Here is a 20,690-nt window from a genome sequence, read left to right as displayed (position 1 = left end):
ATGTAGTGTTTTCTGAGGAATTAAATATTAAAATTTTAATGTAGTACAATTTTCTGCTGTGATGCATGTGTTTTTTTGATATCTAAGAAATACTGGCCAATGATATAGTCAGTTGGTTTTCATCTATAATTTGTTTTGGAAGTTTTACTGTTTTTGTTTTTGCCAGGAAGTCTATAATTTACTAAATGTGTATTTGTATGTTGCCATTCAGGGATCAAGGTAAACTTCATTCCACAGATATATCTAAGTGTGCAGTACCATTTAGAGAAAAGTTTAACCTTTAACACTTTGATTACATGAGTGAATTAGTTGAATATCATCAAATGAAATGTTCAGGTTGGTTTTTGGACTCTAGTAATCATATATTTGAAAAACAGAGTTACAGAGAGAGAAGGAGACACCCTCCACAAACACAAAGGAGAGAGAGAGAGAAAGAGAGAGAGACATCTTCCACATGATGATTTGCTCCCCAAATGGCCACAACAGTCAGGGCTGGGCCAGGCTGAAGCCAGGGGTCAGGAGGTTCTTCTGGGTCTCTCATGTGGATGCAGAGGCTCAAGCACTTGGGCCATATTCCACAGCTATCCTAAGTGCATTAGCAGAGAGCTGGATTGGAGGTGGAGCAGCCAGAACATGAACTGGCACCCTTATGGGATGTCAGCATCACAGGCAGCAGCTTTATGCACTATGCCAAACTGTCATACCCCCATTTTAACTCTTGGTATGAGGTAGTTGAAAATCATATGGGATGTAGGTGTCCAAGCAGCAGCTTAACCACTGTGCCACAACACCCACACCTGATGTTAACATTTTTATGTGGGAACCCAAAGAGGCTGTTAGCCTCAGAAGCTTATAAACTATTTTAAGAATGGATGGTAAGTTGTAGAGAAATGACTAGACAAAGGAAAAAGGGACTCTGGATGTCAAGGAGAAAGTTCTTCAGAAAATTCATGAAAAAATAATTAAAAATAGGGCTTTGGGTTTTAAAAATACAATAATCTTTCAGAATAAATAAAAAATATGTTATGAAAAAAAAAGAAAATCACAATATTTGATCTTTCTTAAAATTAGCTTTACTATTTTATGTCCTTTTCATTTTAAAGTACGTTTTTCAATTAGAAGGTGATTTTTCATGAGGACACACACACACACACAGAGTTGTTGGAATTGTGATGGCATTTCTTCATATTTTAAAATAATAAATTTGGGGAAATTCATGTCTTGAATTACTGAATTTTCTTAGCTTTATTTGTCTGAAAGTCAGGGTGACAGAGGGAAAGATAGAAATGAATCTTCTATCTGTAGTTTTACTCTCCAAATACTGGTAATAGCCAGAGCTATGTGAAGCCAAAAACAAAACAAAGACAAAAACAAAACAAAACTCAAAAACACAATGATCTATCTAGATGTGCCACATGGGTGGCAGGGGTCCAAGCACTCAGTGTATCCTTTCTATCCCCTAGACACAGTAGTAGAGAGTTATATCAGATGTGGAGGTGGGATTTGATCAGAAGTAGACTAATATGGGACATTAGCACCCCAAATGGCAACTTAACCCACTGCATGACAATGACCACACCAACACTGAGTTTTATAGTCAATGCATGTATTATAACTTTCCACTTCATTTGGATCTTCTTTATATACTATCAGGAATATTTTGTTTTTCATACTATGGGGTATTACATAACATTTGTTATTTGTTACCAAGTATTTTATATTTTTAATGCTTTTGTAAATAATTTTATTTCATTTAATTTGTTCTTAAAACAAATTTCATTGAATCTTGCATGCTCACCTTCCTTGCTGGGGTTTCTTCTAGTACATTCAGTTTATTTGATATTTTCCTAATATTCTCTTATTATCATCCAAAAATCTTTTGAGAAAAAATCATTTAAATTCCAGATATTAATGTGTCCTTATTTTCAAATTATTTTTCTATTGTAATCTGTTTTATATTTCACTTATATTCTGCTGTAATCTCTATATGTATTTGGTTGTGCAAATATGGGGTTGTTTTCCTGTTTTTTTTTCAAATTGTCTATTTTTAATTTTAAACTGTGATGAAAATGTATATTATCTATGAATAAACGGCCAGGGCTGTGGCTCAATAGGCTAATCCTCCACCTGCAGCGCTGGCACACCAAGTTCTAGTTCCGGTCGGGGTGCCAGATTCTGTCCTGGTTGCCCGTCTTCCAGGCCAGCCCTCTGCTATGGGCTGGGAGTGCAGTGGAGGATGACCCAAGTCCTTGGGCCCTGCACCCACATGGGAGACCAGGAGAAGCACCTGGCTCCTCGTTTTGGATCAGCGCAATGTGTCGGCCACAGTGCACCGGCCACGGTGGCCATTGGAGGGTGAACCAATGGCAAAAGGAAGACCTTTCTCTCTGTCTCTCTCACTGTCCACTCTGTCAAAAAACAAATACCTATGAATAAACATAAAAATTGTGTATCTATTTATGGGACACCATGTACTATTTTGAAACATGCATATATTGCATAACATTCAAATCAGGGTAAACAAATCTATCTCCTCAAACATATTATTTCTTTTTTTTAAAAAAAAATTATTCATTTGAAAGGCATATTTACAGAGAGGTAGAGAGAGAGAGAGAAGTTTTCCATCTGCTGGTTCACTCCCCAAATGGCCATAATGGCTGGAGCTGGGCCAATCCAAAGCCAAAAGCCTGGAGCTTCTTCTGGATCTTCCATGTGGATACAGGGTCCAAGGACTTAGGCCATCTTCTATTGCTTTCCCAAGGAATAGCAGAGAGCTGGATCAGAAGTGGGACAGCTGGGTCTTGAACCAGCACCCATATAGGATGCTGGTACTGCAGGCAGTGGCTTTACCTGCTACACCATAGCATTGTCCCCAAACATATCATTTCTCATGGTGAAAATACCCAAAGTTCTTTCTGTTAATTTTCATTTGTTTTAAAATTTCTTATGGTAAACAAATTTCATTTATTTCATAAATACAGATTTAGGAGCATAGTATCTAAATAAACATTTAATATTTATTTAAAATAAAATAAGCATTATCATTATGCATTGTCACTCTACTGTGCAATGCAACAACAGAACTTTCATCCCCAATGTGTGGTGTAGGATTTTACTATCACTTGTACCATTTACATTTCCCTATCCTCTCTCGCCATAGTCTCTTCAGACTCTGATAACTATCCAAATACCCCGACTTCTGAGATCAGCTTTATTATATTTCACATATGAGTAGAAGTTTGTGACTTATTTTTCTCTTCCTACCATGCTACCTAGATCCTCCTAGTAACAGATGTGTTTCCTAATAGGGCTTCAGACTCTGACAGCTCCCACGTACCTCCCCATGATGGCCCCTGGAGTATGCTGGGAAAACTGGGAAGCACTTGCTGCAACTCTGATGGAAGTCTCATTCAAGAGGTGACAGTGACAATGAGTTCTGTACATTGAGCATGAATCAGCAAGGCTCTGCTAGAGTGCTAGAACATACACACCCACAGGACACTCATGGGCTTATTTTATCCACATGCACAGTGGCACAGCCATTAACTACACAGGGGAATGCAGTCCAGGTGGGGAGAGCAAGAAACAGCTGGAGTACAACAGGAGCTAGAGTTTGCCAACCTACAGAAAACTGACCAGTCTCTTGCTGCCTCTGCAGGGGCCAGAAGAGAACAGGAGGAGAGTAGGATTTGGAGAGATGGGGCTGCTCTTTGTGACAGGGATGTCCGCCACTCTGAGTCAGGGTCCTCACAGTGTGCAGATATCCTAGGTACTCTCAACATCAGCCTCAGTGTTGGGTGCATGAGTGTCAGGAAAAGTAAGAGTGATCCACCCCTTAACCCCTCTCCTGCATCAAGAAAATTTAGGTCCCTGTTTCTCCTATAGATTGTACAGCTCAGGGTCGCAGGCATGCTGTGCTCAGTTATACTCTCCCCTTTCCACCATTCCAGGAGGACTCCCTGGAGCCCAATGTTGACAGCACGAGAGAGATGGGGCAGTATTAGAGCAGAAGGCATCAGATTGGATCAGCAGGGCTGGTGTGAAGACTCTTATGTGGAGGAGGTTTTACCATTGTATTACTCAGTTCTTATTGAAGGAATGGAAGCAGAGTATATGAACCTTAGGAAGATGTAGTAGGTTTGTGTGGGGACTCACTGCAAAAATTTTGACTCAAAATTAAAAGGGCTTAAAAAGTTGTTACAAAATATAATTGCATTGGGGGAAGGAGAATGGGTTGGAGGTAGAGGCTTGCAGGAACCTGGGACCTTGTATAACAAGTGATAGAAGGCACTGGTATATCTGGTCACATGGAATACCTACCGTAGATCTTATTTTTCACCTGTTTCCGAGACCCCAAGATCCATCCCTGGAGATTTTTGTTATTCTGTGGGCTGAGGAGGCTGACTTTGGCCCTAGTATCTGTGGAGTGTACCATTGTGACAGGGCTGGTTCCATGATGTCACTGTTGCCCAGCACCCCTCTCTCTGTGTTCTACTGCAGTTAGAGGCTTACTGACTTGGAGGTTTTTTTTTTTTTTTAGTTTAAGAAGCTCATTCATCACAGGAGGACACAGGTGACTGCAACCTGTTTTCTTCATTTCCTGCTGAGTTGGGGACAGTCCCTGCAAGGTATGTGGCCCTGATTTCTCCTGGCTAATGAGGAAGTTGATATTTGCTGTACCCTCAGTGGAGTCCACTGTATACTGCATATGAATATAGTTGTTTCTGACCCTGTGGGATGGGTTCAAATTTCCCTTTGATATGGATCTGTGGAGGGACATGAGTCCCTGGGGAGCCATTGTAGTCAACAGTGATCTCAGAGCTGTGGGTGCACCAGACTCAGAGACTTCATGACCTATAATGGGATGGTGATGGCCCTTTATGATGGAAAATGTGGCTGCTGGAGGATACTCACAACCCAATCTGTGTGAGGAGCAGTCTTCCTATGTGTCAAGGAAGTTGGACAAAGACCCTAAGTCTGATGCTCCCTCTGTCCCTATACTTTAAAGAAGTCACCTTTCTGGAAACTAGACTCCAGGTGTCATACACCTGTCTGTGGACCTGAATCTTCCTTTGATGAAATGGACAAGAGCTCTGTGAGGAGTAGTTCCCTTCAGTTATCCAGTATTGCTTTATGTACAGATTTTTGTCCTGTAGCTTTTAGCAGATGTGGGCCCTGAAGGTGTAGTAGGCAAAAGGGTGAACAGACACCATAGCCAAAGATGAGCAGTTACAGACCTGGATACTCCACAAAGGAGGAAGAATCCAACCTTGTTCTATGCCTGTGGTCACAGGGCCCTGGGATCCCTCAGGACAGACAGGCTGCCCTGCTGCCCCAAGACTCTAAGTGCCTCTGGTCATTCACCTGAGTCTTCTTGTTGGTTGAAGCATTACAAAGGAGGGAAGCAGGTGGGGCCTAGGGAGGAGAAGGATATGAACTGCTGCCTAGTCATAGACAGGTTGGAGGTCCTACAGTGAGTCGTCTGTCTGCATCTCACCCAAGTAGTGAGACCATTTTTAGAAACACCTGCCTTAGATAAGATGGGTCTCCACAGGGTTGGAACCCTGTTTCTGGCTGCCATCACAGTGCTCATCCTGGTGAACATTAGAGTAGAGCTGACTGACCCATTGAGTGACCCAGGGTAACTGGCAGGGATGGAGCTGGATGTGAGGTAGTTGTGGTTTATGCAGTGCTGAGGCCTCTTCTGCATGAGGGGAGGGCCATTCTGAGGTCTCACTCTGTGCCTGATGGAGCTTGCCTTTTTCTGCACCATTATATAGGTTGTGTCCCAGGGTTAAAGGCATCTATTCCTTAATTGTGGCCAATGGTCAGAAAGGAGCCAGTGGGTCCCTGAGTCTCAGGGGGTCAGTCTAAAATCTATTAAGGCCCAAGGGGAGCCACCATCTTTGAAAAAATATGATCCAGAGAATAAGAATTTCAGGGTAGGCCTTGTAAGTGTGCTTAAGACACAAACAAACATGAAACTGTTCTTCCTATCTGAGACTACAGTCAGATTATGCAGGTTTCCAAAGCCTGGTGTTTTCCTGGTGTAGTCGATGGAATCATTACAATATAAGATGGAGGTGTCTTCTAACTTGATGTAGGATTATGAGGCAGCTTTGGTTTTTTTCTTTGATGGATATGCAGGGATGTGCCTGTGTTATGTTTCTACTTATCTCAAAATCTTCAGTAAGTTCTTGATAATTGTAAAACTTGCTCTGAAGTGTTTTGTGGGAAGTTAGAAAGTCAAAGATAACAGTTTAGTTGGCTGGGAGAGCAGTGCAACTTCCTATCTGAGATAGACTGTGGGCTCCTGAAAACTATCCAGGACAGTTTGAAGGACAACTCTATACTCATGAGGGAAACTATGGGCATTAAGATGGCAATGTATTAGGGTTCTCTGTCCCAACTCAATATTGTAAAGGAGGAAAGACAGGAATCAGAAGGATTCCTGGGAAACTCAGATTTAGCTGAGGTAACCATCAAGAGGGGCTAAATTCCAGAAATTATGGTAGATGATATTGACAAGTAATGGTTCAAAGATCATGAAAAATAAGAAAAGCTATATTTTAGCAGATACGGGGTGCACAATAACCTATGAGTCTTTCTAGTTTAATGACTAGATATGTTAACATGATTTCGGGTATGTAAGTTTTTATCACTTGAACTAATGGTTCCATAAAACATAGGCACTGTTAAGAATTCAATAAAAATGCTAATATACATGTGCTTATTTCCAAACTGAAGTAATTTTTCTCATTTGTTCTCAAGCCTCATAGTGAGCAGCAAGATAAAATTGCCTCAAATACACAAATATCATACAAACTTGAATTTATTTGGTTTAAATTTTTATTTTCTTGAAAGGCACATACAGATACAGAGAAATAGTCCATCCTCTGGTTCATTTCTCCAAATGTCCACAATAACAAGTGCTAAGTCAGATAAGTCATGATAGAGGAATTCAATGAGTGCCTCGCATGAAAGGAGCAAGGAGCCAATCACTTGAGTTATCATTTGCTGCATCCCAGAGTGTACAACAGCACAAACCAGAAGTAGGATGTAAACCCAGGCATTCATGTATCAGATGAAGGAACACCAAACAGTGATTTAACATCTCTGCCAAACATCCACTCAATGGTGAGCAAAGTGACATAAAAATATGAGGCCATCCTGTAATAGCAGACTGGATGTTGTAGATCAGGCAAGATTAGCCAGAGCTGGCCCAGATCAGCAGCACTGTCCACCAGACCTCCAGTACAAAATTCACACCTAAAATACTTTTTAAAAATTTCGTGGCACCAGGTGCTGTCATTTCAAGCAATTAGGATTGCCAGCTTTATCAAATAAAAAGTGCAGAATGTTTGGTCTAATTGGATACATACAGTACATTGAAAAAATTTTTGAATACCATAGTGAGCAAATTCTCAACATTATCATTTTTGTCTGATATACTGAATATACACTGGAGTAACATTAATAACTTTGAGAATTAATTTTTTTTTGACAGGCAGAGTTAGACAGTGAGAGAGAGAGAGGGAGAGGGAGAGGGAGAAAGGTCTTTCTTTACCATTGGTTCACCCTCCAATGGCTGCTGCGGCCAGCGCAATGTGGCTGGTGCAATTTGCTGATTCAAAGCCAAAAGCCAGATGCTTCTCCTGGTCTCCCATGCGGGTGCAGGGCCCAAGGACTTGGGCCATCCTTCACTGCACTCCCGGGCCAGAGCAGAGAGCTGGACTGGAAGAGGGGCAATGGGGATAGAATCCGGCACCCCGACCGGGACTAGAATCTGGGGTGCCGGCACCGCAGGTGGAGGATTAGCCTAGTGAGCCATGGTGCTACTCAATTTTCTTTTTTAAAGATTTATTTATATATTTGAAAGTCAGTATTATACAGAGAGAAAAGGAGAAGCAGAGAGAGAGAGAGAGAGAGAGAGAGAGATTCAGTGCATTGGTTCACTCCCCAATTGGCTGCAATGGCTGGAGCTGGGGTGAATTGATGCCAGGAGCCTGGAGCTTCCTCCAGGTCTTCCCACACAGGTGCAGTGGCCCAAGGACTTGGGCCATTTTTTGTTTTCCTAGGCCATAGCAGAGAGCTGGATTGGAAGTAGAGCAGCCGGGACTTGAACTAGCACCAATGTGGGATGCTGGCACTGCAGGCAGTGACTTTACGTGCTACACCACAGCACCAACCCTGAGAATTAATTTTTAAATTTAATTTTGTGGAAGCACATAATATCATTTTCATGTCATAATTGACTTTTCCATTCTTTAACATTATGCTGCATATCTTGATCAACATCTTTTTTTCTTAAAAAAAGAGCTTTATTATATATTTTTATTCTGTGCTTCAATACTACATAGCATGATTTCACTTATTCTCATACTGGAAGAATGTTTACCAACATTTATTTACAGAAATTTTATTTATTTATTTGAAAGACAGAGTTACACAGAGAGAGGGGAGAAGAGAGAGAGAGAAAGAGTGTGTGTGTGTGAGAGAGAGAGATATCTTCCATTCACTGGTTCACTCTCCAGTTGGCCACAACAGCTGGTGCTGTGCTGATCCGAAGCCAGGAGCCAGGAACCAGGAGCTTCCTTTGGGTCTCCCACTTGGGTGCAGGGATCCAAGGACTTGGGCCATCTTCTACTGCTTTCCCAGGCCATAGCAGAGAGCTGGATTGGAAGTGGAGCAGCCAGATCTCAAACTGGCACCCATATGGGGTTCTGGCACTGCAGGCCAGGGCATTAACCCACTGTGCAACAGTCCTGGCCCCCAAATTTTATTTTTTTTAAGTTTTATACTTAATTTCAAAGATAGTTATGACAAACATCTAAATAAGTATACATCTCAAATCTAAATTTATTTTGCCAGGGATTCCAAGGTAGCAGAATAGAGAAAGAACAGACTACACTAGGCTAGAAGAAAATAATAAAAAAAAGTGAAGAAAGTGCATTTGCAGGAGTGAGTTGGAGGGAAAATTGCAGTGAAGATTCTGTGGAAGGAGGAGAGACATTGTGGATCTGTATGGAAGGTGCAGATGTGCAGCAATGTGTACAGACATACCACATAACCCCAGAACCAGAAGCCAAGAGCTGGAGAAAGTACCAGCTTTGGAGGGTGACGTGTGATCAGACTGCAGCACCGTATAACACTGGTGATATAGTTGGAATGAGAGCCTAGTAGACTACACTTTGCATCTGGCCCGGAGACCTGAGGAGAACAGGGTGCATTCTCACCCAGGAAAAAAATGGGGCATGATTCTTTCTACCCACCTCTCTCCCTCACACACACAACAGTGCCTGGAAACCAACTGAAAGAGGGTGGGTGCCATTTTGTACATAAGTATGTAGCAGCTATAGCAGCTCTTGTGCACTTGCCCAGAAACTAGCAAGGACAGATGCCATCTTGCCAGCTCCCTGCAATGGGGGCAGATAAGGTGCCATGCTGATATTAGCAACAGTTGAAGAGACTCTTGTATGTGCCCAGTAACTGGTGGGAAGAGTGTGATTTTGAAATGATTAAGGCTGCAGCCAGTGTGTATTGTGCACATGTGGGATCCAGGGATTTTACCAGAGGGAAAAATCCATATTTCCCACTGACTTTGAGTCTGCTGGTTTGACAGGGGCTGGGCACCCATGTACAACTAACTGTGAGGTGCCCCCAGCTTCTCAGTGTATTGCTGGCACTGGGTTCAAACCTTATGATAAAACAAAACAAACTACAAAAAAAAAAAAATTACAAGGGTGGGATGCCTAATTTGTTTTCACAATAAACTGTGAGCTCAGCAGCTCACTACTTGCCTGCTATTCTCATGGTAAATTTGTGAGATTCCAAAGACTGGGCAGGCAGGCACTTCTGACCTTGCTAAGGACAACTCTTTGGAGAAAGGAAGCATTTTACACCCCCAATTCCACTGAGACTACACTGATTGCCTATTAACCCATCTGACTTCTCACAGCAGGTCTAATTTAAACATGTGGTAAATGAAACAATAAATTATATCAAGAATCAGCAATAAGATTAAAGGGTTGATCTTTAAAGAACCCTAAGGCCAAAATAACTGCTTTTATTTATATCTCCTGGGTTTTAATTTGGGAGATCATCCATTCTACCTTGCTGAGGGAACAGGGGGGTATTTCTTCTCTTTGCAACAGGACAATAAGGTTAATGAAAAATGTCCCAGGATTTCCTTGGACCTGGGGAACAGTCATGTGGGTCCTTTCTTGAACGATGAGCACTTCTTTGCCAGGATTGTTACAAAATGTGTAGTCTACCTTTATTTTTCATTAACAAAACTGTTTTTTTAAATATGATTACTGGCCTTAAATTTAAATAATTGTGTTGCACTAAAGATCAACTTTAAGGCAAAAGGATCACAGTTAATGTGCTCATGGTGGGGACCATACTTCCCACTCTGTTTCTTAAGCATAGTATTAAGGTCCAGCATGGGAAATTAGTGCACTGTGACTCATGTTGTTAATTTAACCATTAACACTCTTATGTGTGACATCAGTGACGACCCAAGGCTCTTGACATGAGCTGCCTAGGCTCTGAAAGCCTTCTGAATCTAAAGACGCTGTCAATTCAAACAAGGCCATAAGCAAAGTGAAAGTTCTCTCCACCCCACAGAGAAAAGTAGTCCTTCTTTGATGACCATTTCTTTCCACTGGAGTCTTACCCAGGGAGGTTCTCCATGCAGGGACAACTTTTCCCACAAGTGTCCTGGCTTTCCACACCTGAAATGCTCTTGTGAGCCTTTTAGCCAGACCAGAAGACCAGGATGCCTTTAGGGCTAATTCTGAGGTCACAGAGTGTTACTTAGAGCAATTGCCATTCTATGAGTCTGCTGTATGGACTGCTTCACATATTGGAGCATTTACTCCTCTATAATACTATTAATTCTGTTGCTATGATCAGTTTAACAATTAGTCCCATCTATATGACCACTTTAAAACTTAATCCAATCCAATAGGCTCATTTTAAAACTTAATCTAGGGCTGGCACTGCAGCTCACTAGACTAATCCTCTGCTTGTGGCACTGGTACCCCTGGTTCTAGTCCCCGCTGGGGTGCCAGATTCTGTCCCGGTTGCTCCTCTTCCAGTCCAGCTCTCTGCTATGGCCCGGGAAGGCAGTGGAGGATGGCCCAAGTGCTTGGGCCCTACACACACATGGGAGACCAGGAGGAAGCACCTGACTCCTGGCTTCAGATCAGCACAGTGCGCCTGCTAGTGGCCATTTGGGGGGTGAACCAACAGAAGGAAGACCTTTCTTGCTGTCTCTCTCTCTCACTGTCTAACTCTGCCTGTCCAAAAAAAAAAAAAAAAAAAAAAAAACCTTAATCTAATCTGTATAATTATATTAAAACTTAAGATGTCACTTTCACTATCTAGCCTAAGGGGATTTGAGATCCCATGGTGAAGTAAATTTAGTTGTGAAGTTACAATTTAAGCTCTTATTTTGGCTATGCTATTATGTAGAGAATGTTAGCCACTCCTTTCATAAGATCTAAAAATCAGACTGTACATCTTGGAGAATCCCTCAGCACAGAGTCAGTTTCCCATCTTAAAGGGAATAGAGAGAAATGAGGGAACAGCAGTTACAACCATTAAATAACAGCTTATGAAAATATTCACTAGGATGTCCAATGCCTTTTATAAATTTTAATACATATGTTTGGAAATATCTCTTAAATATCTAACACAGTGTAGCTTGCTTAACCAGCAAACTTGAGCACACACATATGAAGCGTTTTTAGTTTCTTTCTACCAATAGATTTAAAACATCTTACAAAGAGCTTTAGGTCACATGAATCAAATGTACCTTTGATTAATTTTAGCAGTTTAAATTTATGAGCAATCTTCCATTTATAGGCTAATTAAGACAGAGCTCTTACTAAATTTTCCTATGTAGGTGTACAGTATATACACACATATAGCACAACATACAAGACAGAAAAATGGAGCAGTTTTGTTAATAGTTTCCTAAAATCTTTAGCTGTTTTTTATTATCATCAACCATTTAGAATTACTTGCTGCTCTTAATAATCTAAATTAGCCAAACTTTTGTGAAGTTGGAACCTGTAGAACATGATTGGCTTTATCTGTTTACAGAACTGTCCCAGAGTATTGAACACAATAGAGGTCATGGAAAAAGAGGTCCTTTTAAACCTAAAATGATACATTTAAACATAGAACCAACAATGTTTTAGTTTCATGAGCAGCAGATATGGTATATAAAACTGTGGATGATAAAAAATTTTAAGTAGCCATGTTTAAAATTACAAACCTATTAACCAACAAGAGGTGCTTGCTTACTCCATACAATATTTTTTTAAAAAGCACTTATAGGATTTTGTAAGAGAAATAACCCTTTTAGGCCTTTGGGCCTTTCTCGTTAAAATAACCATCATATCTAGTAACACAAGATGATTAGACTTTAACCTTTAGACATTTGTATTGGTAGCATTTTATATTATCAAAACTTAAAATTTAGCACCACTTCATATCTTGATAGTACTTCTAATACAACCCAAATAGCCTGATGATTTGGTGTCTCTACAAGATGAGAGACATGTCCTTTGATATTTCCAGGGGCCTATCTGGAAATACCAAAGTCCAAAATTTTTGGAACTGAATTTTTGAATGCCTGCCAATAATGCCAAGAAGGCTCAAAATCCAAAATATCTGGTCAAAATAGGATCCCTTTACATCATGACATCATATAGATAAAATTTGATCATTGTTACAAGGTGATTATATGCGTTTCAGAATAAACGTATATTTTAAACAAATCATAACCCAAATAAAAATTCAACTGTTTTAAACAATTAGAACCTAGCAGAGATATTAAGATAACATAATAGATTAACTTAACACAAAATCTGCATCTCTTTGGTTGTTCCAAAAGTGGTAAATAAAACCTTAAATTTAAGAGCTTGTATATTGAATCAAATCCCATAACTTGGATGTTTTAACAGAGTCAGAACTAGGGAAGAGAGAATAGCTTACTGGAGCTGGCTAGAAAACTGAGCAGAGTCACTGATTAAACAAAGCTATCAAAAGGAGATGCTGCAGGTTTTTAAATAGTTTTTTAGCAATATTTTGGAATATTTACTAACATATGCATTGTAAAGTCTTCATTGCTGTAACAGAGGATCAGATTTTAGTTCTATGTCAAATAGACGAATAGATATACATTTTGAAATAACCCTCTAGGATTCCCCACATTAAGACAACACTTTTTAAAATACAGTAACACATCAAATTTCAAGCCTAGTTATTTCCAAGTGGTGTTGAACTATTTTCATATGGACAATTTATGAAAACATGTTAGCAAGCCCAAGTGGCTTTTCTATATAGACACATTCATCTCATTAGCTTTACCCAATTTTACATTTAGCACTTACACCTAAATGACTTATGATGCTGATAGTATATTATATTATATTATATTATATCTCTATCTGAACTTAATCAAAATCAAAACTGCATTTATCTATAACTAGTACTGATTACTTATTGCTGTTTTCATCATTGATTACCCATTTCTATAGCACTGGAAACCTTTTAAAATATATATTGCAAAATAAGTTTGGCACGTTACAAAGCAATAATTTTGAAGGCAGCGATTCTGCTGGATTCAAAGAGAGAAATTTTCTTGGTATTCAGTTACAAGGCGGGGATAACTTGTGACAGTAACAGTAACTATAGGGTTAAATTGAAAAATTTTTCTCATCTGTGTCTGTATTTGGCAGCAGCAGGTTGGCATAGGAGCCTGAAGAGCCATGGCAGCCCAGGTTGGGGCTGATGGTAGTGCCCGTTCCAGCAGGAACACCAGAGACAAGTTTTGGGGAACATGTCCATTTATTAACAACCACATACGCTTTTTAAAGAGCAGGGAGAAGGAGCATAACTAACTCAGGGGAACACTGACTATAGGACAGAACTGATACTGATACCAATATGCCTCTCCACTCAGCTTTTCTGGGGGGCCTAAAGGGCCAGGACCACACCTGGGAGCAGTTTACCTGATTGGCAGAAGGTGAGGGTGGGGAGACATGTGCCTGGGCTCAGGCTAACTGCTGGGATGACCCAGAGAGATCTATTTTCAATTGACTTTATACACATATGATTAACTCTATGTTAAGTAAAGAGTTCAACAAATGGTATGAAGAAAAGAAAAAAAAAAAACTGTCCCTCAGCAGTCAAGACAAGGGATGTTCAAGTCATTGCTTCTCAAAGTGTCAATTTCACTTCTATATATTTCCTTTTAGGTGTTCTATTATATATCACAGATCAGGGAGAACATATGGTATTTGACCCTTTCAGATTGGCTTATTTCACTAAGATGTTTTCCAGATTGACTCATTTTGTTGCAAATGACTGGATTTCATTTTTTACCACTGTGTAGTATTTCATAGAGTACCCATGAATATATAACCTATATATTATATAGGTTTATATATAATATATAGGTTTATATATAATATTATTATATATTACTATTATATTATATATGTATAATAGTAATATGTATAATAATTATATAACCTATAATTTCTTTATCCAGTCTTTAGTTGACCAGCATTTAGGTTGATTCAATGTCTTAGCTATTGTGAATTGAGCTGCAATAAACATGGAGGTGCAGATAACTTTTTTTTTTTTTTGCTGATTTCATTTCCCTTTGATAAATTCCCAGGAGTGGGATGGAAGGGTTATATGGTAGGTTTATATTCCCATCAGCAGTGGATTAGGGTATCTTTTTACCCACATCCTCACCAGCATTTGTTCTTTGTTGATTTCTGTATGAAAGCCACCCTAACTGGGGTGGGGTCAAACTGATTGTGGTTTTAATTTGCATTTCCCTGATGCCAGTGATCCTGAACACATTTTCATGTGTCTGTGGCCATTTGGATTTCCTCTTTTGAAAAATGTCTGTTTAAGTTCTTTGCCCATTTCTTTTTTTAAAGATTTCTTTATTTATCAGGTTTGGCACTGTGATGTAGCAGGTAAAGCTGCTGCCTACAGTGCTGGCATCCCAAATGGGCACTGGTTCAAGTCCTAGCTGCTCTACTTCTGATCTAGCTCTCTTCTATAGACTGGGAAAGCAGTAGAAGATGGTCCAAGTCCTTGGACCCCTGCACTCACGTGAGAGACCCAGAAGAAGCTCCTGGCTCCTGGCTTCAGTTCAGCACAATCCAGCCATTGCAGCCAATTGGGGAGTGAACCAATGGATGGAAGGCTTCTCTCTCTCCCTGCCTCTCCTTCTTTCTCTATGTAACTCTCTCAAATAAAATAAATAATTCTTTAAAAAATGTATTTACTTGAAAGAGTTACATAGAGAAGGAGAGGCAGAGAAAGAAAGAGAGAGAGAGAGGTCTTCCATCTAGTGGTTCACTACCCAATTGGCATCAACAGCTGGAACTGTGCTGATCTGAAGCCAGCAACCATGGGCTTCCTCCAGGTCTTCTGATGTGGGTGCAGAGGCTCAAGGACTTGGGCCAACTTCTACTGCTTCCCTAGGTTATAGCAGAGAACTGGATTGGAAATCAAGCAGCCAGGACTTGAACTGGAGTCCAAATGGGAGGCTGACACTGCAGGCAGTATCTTTACCCACTACACCACAGTGCTGGCCCCATTTGCCCATTTCTTAACTGGGTTGTTTGGTTGGTTGTTATGGAGCTTCTTGATCTCTTTGTATATTCTGGTTATTAATTCTTTATCAATTGCATTTTTTGCAAATAATTTCTCCCAATCTGTTGATTTTCTCTTCACTTTCCTGAGTGTTTCTTTTGCAGTATAGAAGTTTCTCAATTTGATGTAATCCTATTTGTTAATTTTGGCTTTGATTGCCTGTGCCTCTGGGGTCTTTTCCAAGAACTCTTTGCCTGTGCCAATATATTGCAGGTTTCCCCCAATGTTTTCTAATAATTTGGTGGTATCAGGTCATAGATTTAGGTCTTTAATACATTTTGAATGGAATTTTGTCTAAGGTAGGGCTCCTGCTTCGTACTCTGGCATGTGGAAATCCAGTTTTCACAGCACCATTTGTTGAAGAGGCTGTCATTCTCCAGGGATTGGTTTTAGCTTTTTGGTCAAATATAAGTTGGTTGTAGATGCTTGGATTGATTTCTAGCATTTCTATTCTGTTCCATTGTTCTATCCATCTGTTTTTCTACTAGTACCAGGCTTTTTTGATTATAACTGCCTTGTATTATGTCTTGAAATTTGGTATTGTGATGCCTTTGGCTTTGTTTTTATTGTCTAATATTGCTTTAGCTATTTGAGGTCTCCTGTATTTCCATATTAATTTCAGCTTCATTTTTTTCTAGATCTGAGAAGAATGTCTCTGTTATGTTGATTGATATCACATTGAATGTAAATTGCTTTTAGAAGAATGGATATTTTGATGATACTAATTCTTTCAATTCATGAACATGGAAGATTTTTCCATTTTTATTGTATCTTCTATTTCTTTCTTTAATGTTTTGTAATTCTCATCATAGTGATCTTTGACATTCTTGGTTAAATTTATTCCAAGGTATTTGTTTATTTTTGTAACTATTATGAAAGGGATTGATCTTAGAAATTCTTTCTCAGCTATAACATTGTCTGTGTTTACCCAGGATGTTTATTTTTGTTTTGCTGTTGTTTTCTCTTTAAATTTTCCCTGAGACTGCACTCCTTCCACTTTTTTAAAACTATCTTCTACTAGAGTAAAGCAGCAAGCTCCCTCCCTACTCTGCCATCCAGAGTAATCACATTGCTTTTATGATACTCAAATTAACCAGTATTTCTTGTATTTTTTAATTTAATAAGTCAGGCAGAAATGAAAGAATTTCATTGTGATCAAATAAGAGTGCATCAAACAATTAGACAAAAAGCTTACCATTGTGGGCTAGCATCGTGACATAACACAGAACATTGTTACCTGCAACACTGGCATAACACATGGGTGCTGGTTTGTGTCCTGGCTGTTCCACTTCAGATAGATCCCTGCTGATAGACTGAGAAAAGCAAAATCTTCTGAATAGTACAGATGAAATCAGAGGAAAAATGACCCCACTACATGAGAGGCCTGAACAATGCTTCCTTTGCAGTTATGTGCTCCAGTAGATGCTATGAGAATGCAGTGTGGCCTTCATGCCCTGTGGGTCACACATTTTCTGCAGGCTGAAGAGAGCTAACTTATATTTGGTACCTTCTATGTGCAAAGAAGTTCAGACATCTCTTACTTGCCACTTTACCTAATTAGCTTCACCTGGAGCTCTGGGCTCTCCTGTCTTAGTTGGTTGCCTGGATACCCAACACATTCTGTGTCTACCTCCATCTTTGGGGACATATGAGCACATGGGAGAGTGAACACCTTCTGTGTAGCATGAAAGTAGCCATGGATGCACATGGGCATGTGTGAGCACCTTTGTGTACCAGGCACACATTGATGCATGTAATTTCTATGTGTAAACACATTTTTACCAGGCACATGTCTGTGTATTCACATGTACGCAGGAGTACCTTCTGTGTACCAGGCACACATCCATGAATGCACATGTGCTTGTGTGAACACCTTTGTGTACCAGGCACAAATCTGTGCATGTACATGTCTGTGTGCCAATACATTTGTGTACCATTCACATGTCTGCATGCACACACATGTATGTGTGTGTGTATGTTAGCACCTTTGGGTACTAGGCACATATCCATGCATGCACATGTGCTTTTGTGAACACTTCCATGTACCAGGCACACATCTATGCATATAGGTTTGCCTATATGAACCCCTATGTGTGCCAAGCGTCTTTACATGCAGCAGCCTCCCACCCTCCCTCTGAGGGTGATACTACTATTTTTTCCATTTTTTAGATGATCAAAAAGAAGAGGGTAAGCCATCTTGACTAAGATCCCTCAGCTGCAGTGAGGAACCCAACACTTCATTGTCCAAGCACTTAAGCCCAAGTACTTGAGCCCCAGTGTAGACCACTCCACTCACATAGTAAGTGACATATCAAATAGTCCTTGCCCCCAACTCATCTGTATCCCCAACACTGATCCCTAAACTCTCAGGAAAGGAGTCCCTCTTGTTGACTATGTCACTCCCATCAGTGACAAATATTTGTCAAAATGAGAAATAAATTGACAAATTTTCTCATCAGCCATTTTGTTCAGTTCAACAAAGTTTGGTTACTGCCTCACTTCACTCAGGAAACCTCTGGTCCAACAATCTCTCTGTCCAAATGAGAGCTTCACCGACGTGCTGATTCCCCAAGCTGCCTGCAGCATCAGACCTCACCCTCCTGCCTATTCAAGCTCTTTTCGCTCTTGACTTTTACTGTTGCCAGACTCTTCTCACCACATAAGGTCAAGAGGCTGTCTCCTAACACAAGACCATAAGGCACAGATTCTTAACTTTCTCCCACTGTCCATGGGCCACACTTCTTAAAACCTGAACTTCTTTCATGATACCCCTCTCTTCTCATTATAAACAAGAATCTTAAGTCCAAATTCTTGGCCCTGAATCCTAGCCACCTTCACTCAGTCCCACTCACTTTCCTTCCAAACATCCTTCCCTCAGCTTAGCTGTCACTGCCCCAGCTCCACACTTGGCTGTGCCCTGGACAATGCTACTGCCTCTCTGACTTCTGCTAGTCAGGCTTCCACTCCCTTAAACCATTCCCTACAAGGGATTTCTCAGGTATCTCAGATCTTGTACTCACACTTTTGCACATGAATTTACTTCTTAGAAAGTATTATTTAATAAATTCAGTTGCTTTCTAAAGTAATTGAGATCATTCTGAGTTTTATTATCTTTGTGTAAACTTGCATATAATTGTTATTGCCATTTTGTGGCATTTAATGTAGTTTTAAGATAATAACTTCACAATGCATATTTGCAATTCAAAATTTAGGAGGAAGGCATTGTCATATTCACTTTTTACATAAGACACATGAGCTCATGGGGTCTGCGCTATGGTGCAATAGGTTAATCCTCTGCCTGCAGTGCTGGTGTCCCATATGGGCACTGGTTCTAGTCCTGGCTGCTCTTCTTCCAATACAGCTCTCTGCTGTGGCCTGGGAAATCAGTAGAAGATGGTCCAAGTCCTTGAGCCCCTGCACCTACGTGGGAGACTGGGAAGAAGCACCTGGCTCCTGGCTTGGATTGGCACAGTTCTGGCCATTGCGGCCATTTGGGGAGTAAACCAATGGAAGGAAGACCTTTCTCTCTGTTTCTTCATCTCACTGTCTATAACTCTACCTCTGAAAGTAAATAAATAAATTCTTTAAAACTAGACACATGAGCTCTCAAAGAGGTTAAGTTACTATCCAAGATCACACAGCTAGTAGATTGTAGACCCAGGAATTGAACATCAAAGGCAGTGTTAAGATGGAAGTTTATAGCAACCAGTGGCTACACCAAGAAACTTGAAAGACATCAAATAAATGATCTAAGGATGTATCTCAAGGACCAAGAAAAACAAGAACACACCAAACCCATACTTGGAGGAAAGAAATAATTAAAATTATAGAAGAAATAAACAAAATTAAGGCCAAAAAATATAGAAAAGATCAGTGAAATGAAGAGCTGCTTTTTGGAAAAAATAAAAAATATGCACCATTGGCCCAACTAACCCAAGAAAAGGAAGAAAACCCATATTGAAAATTGGAGATGAAAAAGGATTATAATGAATATCACATATAAAAAAAGAATCATCAGAGCCAGCACGTGGTGTAGCAGGTAAAGCTGCCACCTGCAGTGCCGGCATCTGATATGTGTGCTGGTAAGAGAATGATAAAATAATATCACTTATGAACATAGATGCAAAAATTCTCAACAAAATACTAGATAATCGACACATCAGAAAGATCACTTACCCAGACAAACTGGGATTTATCTCTGGTATGTAGGGATGGTTGAACATACACAAATCAATAACTGTTGTACATCACATTAACAAATTGAGGAATCAAGGCTATATGATTATCTCAGTAGATACAGAGAAAGCATTTGATAAAATACAACATCCCCCAAATAACTGGAAGTTATATGAGGGCAGAAGCCATTTTCTCCCTTTCATGTCTTACATCATCCCTCACTCCATCCCAACATCAATGGTGGTAGTTCAATATATATGTTGTCTAATATGTACCATAGCAAGTAAATTAAATGTGTTCCTAAAACTTATCGAGATTTTCCTGCATGCTAGCCTCTGTTTTAAGCACTTTAGAAAGATTAACTCCGCTATTTCTCACATAAATCTTAAGAATTATAGAATTTTATTACCCACATTTTACACATGAGAAAACAGATTCATTAAGTAAGCCTGTTAAGGAAAAGGAAACTGGCAGAGCCAGAATAAAATCCCAGGTGGTTGAGTCCATGTTCCATGCTACTACTCAACATTGGCTCTGAAGGGACCTATTTACTGAGCTTTGTAACTGTGTGGCCAGGTTCTAATAACCTGAATTCTGTTTTGGAAGAGCTCAGTTCTTTGTTTCAGCTGAAGTTTTGGTAATTTATTCTTTCCCATAAATATAGAGCATAATCAAGCCATCTGCAAATGTAAGAAATGTGCAGCTCTGGCAACACACAAATTCAGTTCCTTGGGGTTGCATTCCCATGGGCATCAGTGAGGCTGGCAGGAAAGCTGTCCAACCCCAGGATGGCATAGTGTGGGCTGCCACAAATGAACTGC

General features: G+C 40.1%; 1 long non-coding RNA gene across 1 annotated transcript in view; it reads left to right on the top strand.

The window, feature by feature from the left end:
* The window catches only part of LOC138848797 (uncharacterized), a 32,211-nt gene extending 12,970 nt beyond the window's left edge, over positions 1-19,241 (top strand). The window contains exons 2-4 of the long non-coding RNA XR_016230127.1: positions 3,309-3,417; positions 4,541-4,628; positions 19,055-19,241. This is a non-coding gene — a long non-coding RNA (uncharacterized LOC138848797). The remainder of the gene's footprint in view (positions 1-3,308; positions 3,418-4,540; positions 4,629-19,054) is intronic.
* Positions 19,242-20,690: the final 1,449 nt, after the last annotated feature.

The sequence above is a fragment of the Oryctolagus cuniculus genome, chromosome 2 (genome assembly GCF_051225735.1).
Source record: "Oryctolagus cuniculus isolate XC-2025 breed Fujian yellow rabbit chromosome 2, ASM5122573v1, whole genome shotgun sequence".
Lineage (NCBI taxonomy): Eukaryota > Metazoa > Chordata > Mammalia > Lagomorpha > Leporidae > Oryctolagus > Oryctolagus cuniculus.
This window is presented reverse-complemented; position numbering and strand designations above follow the sequence as displayed.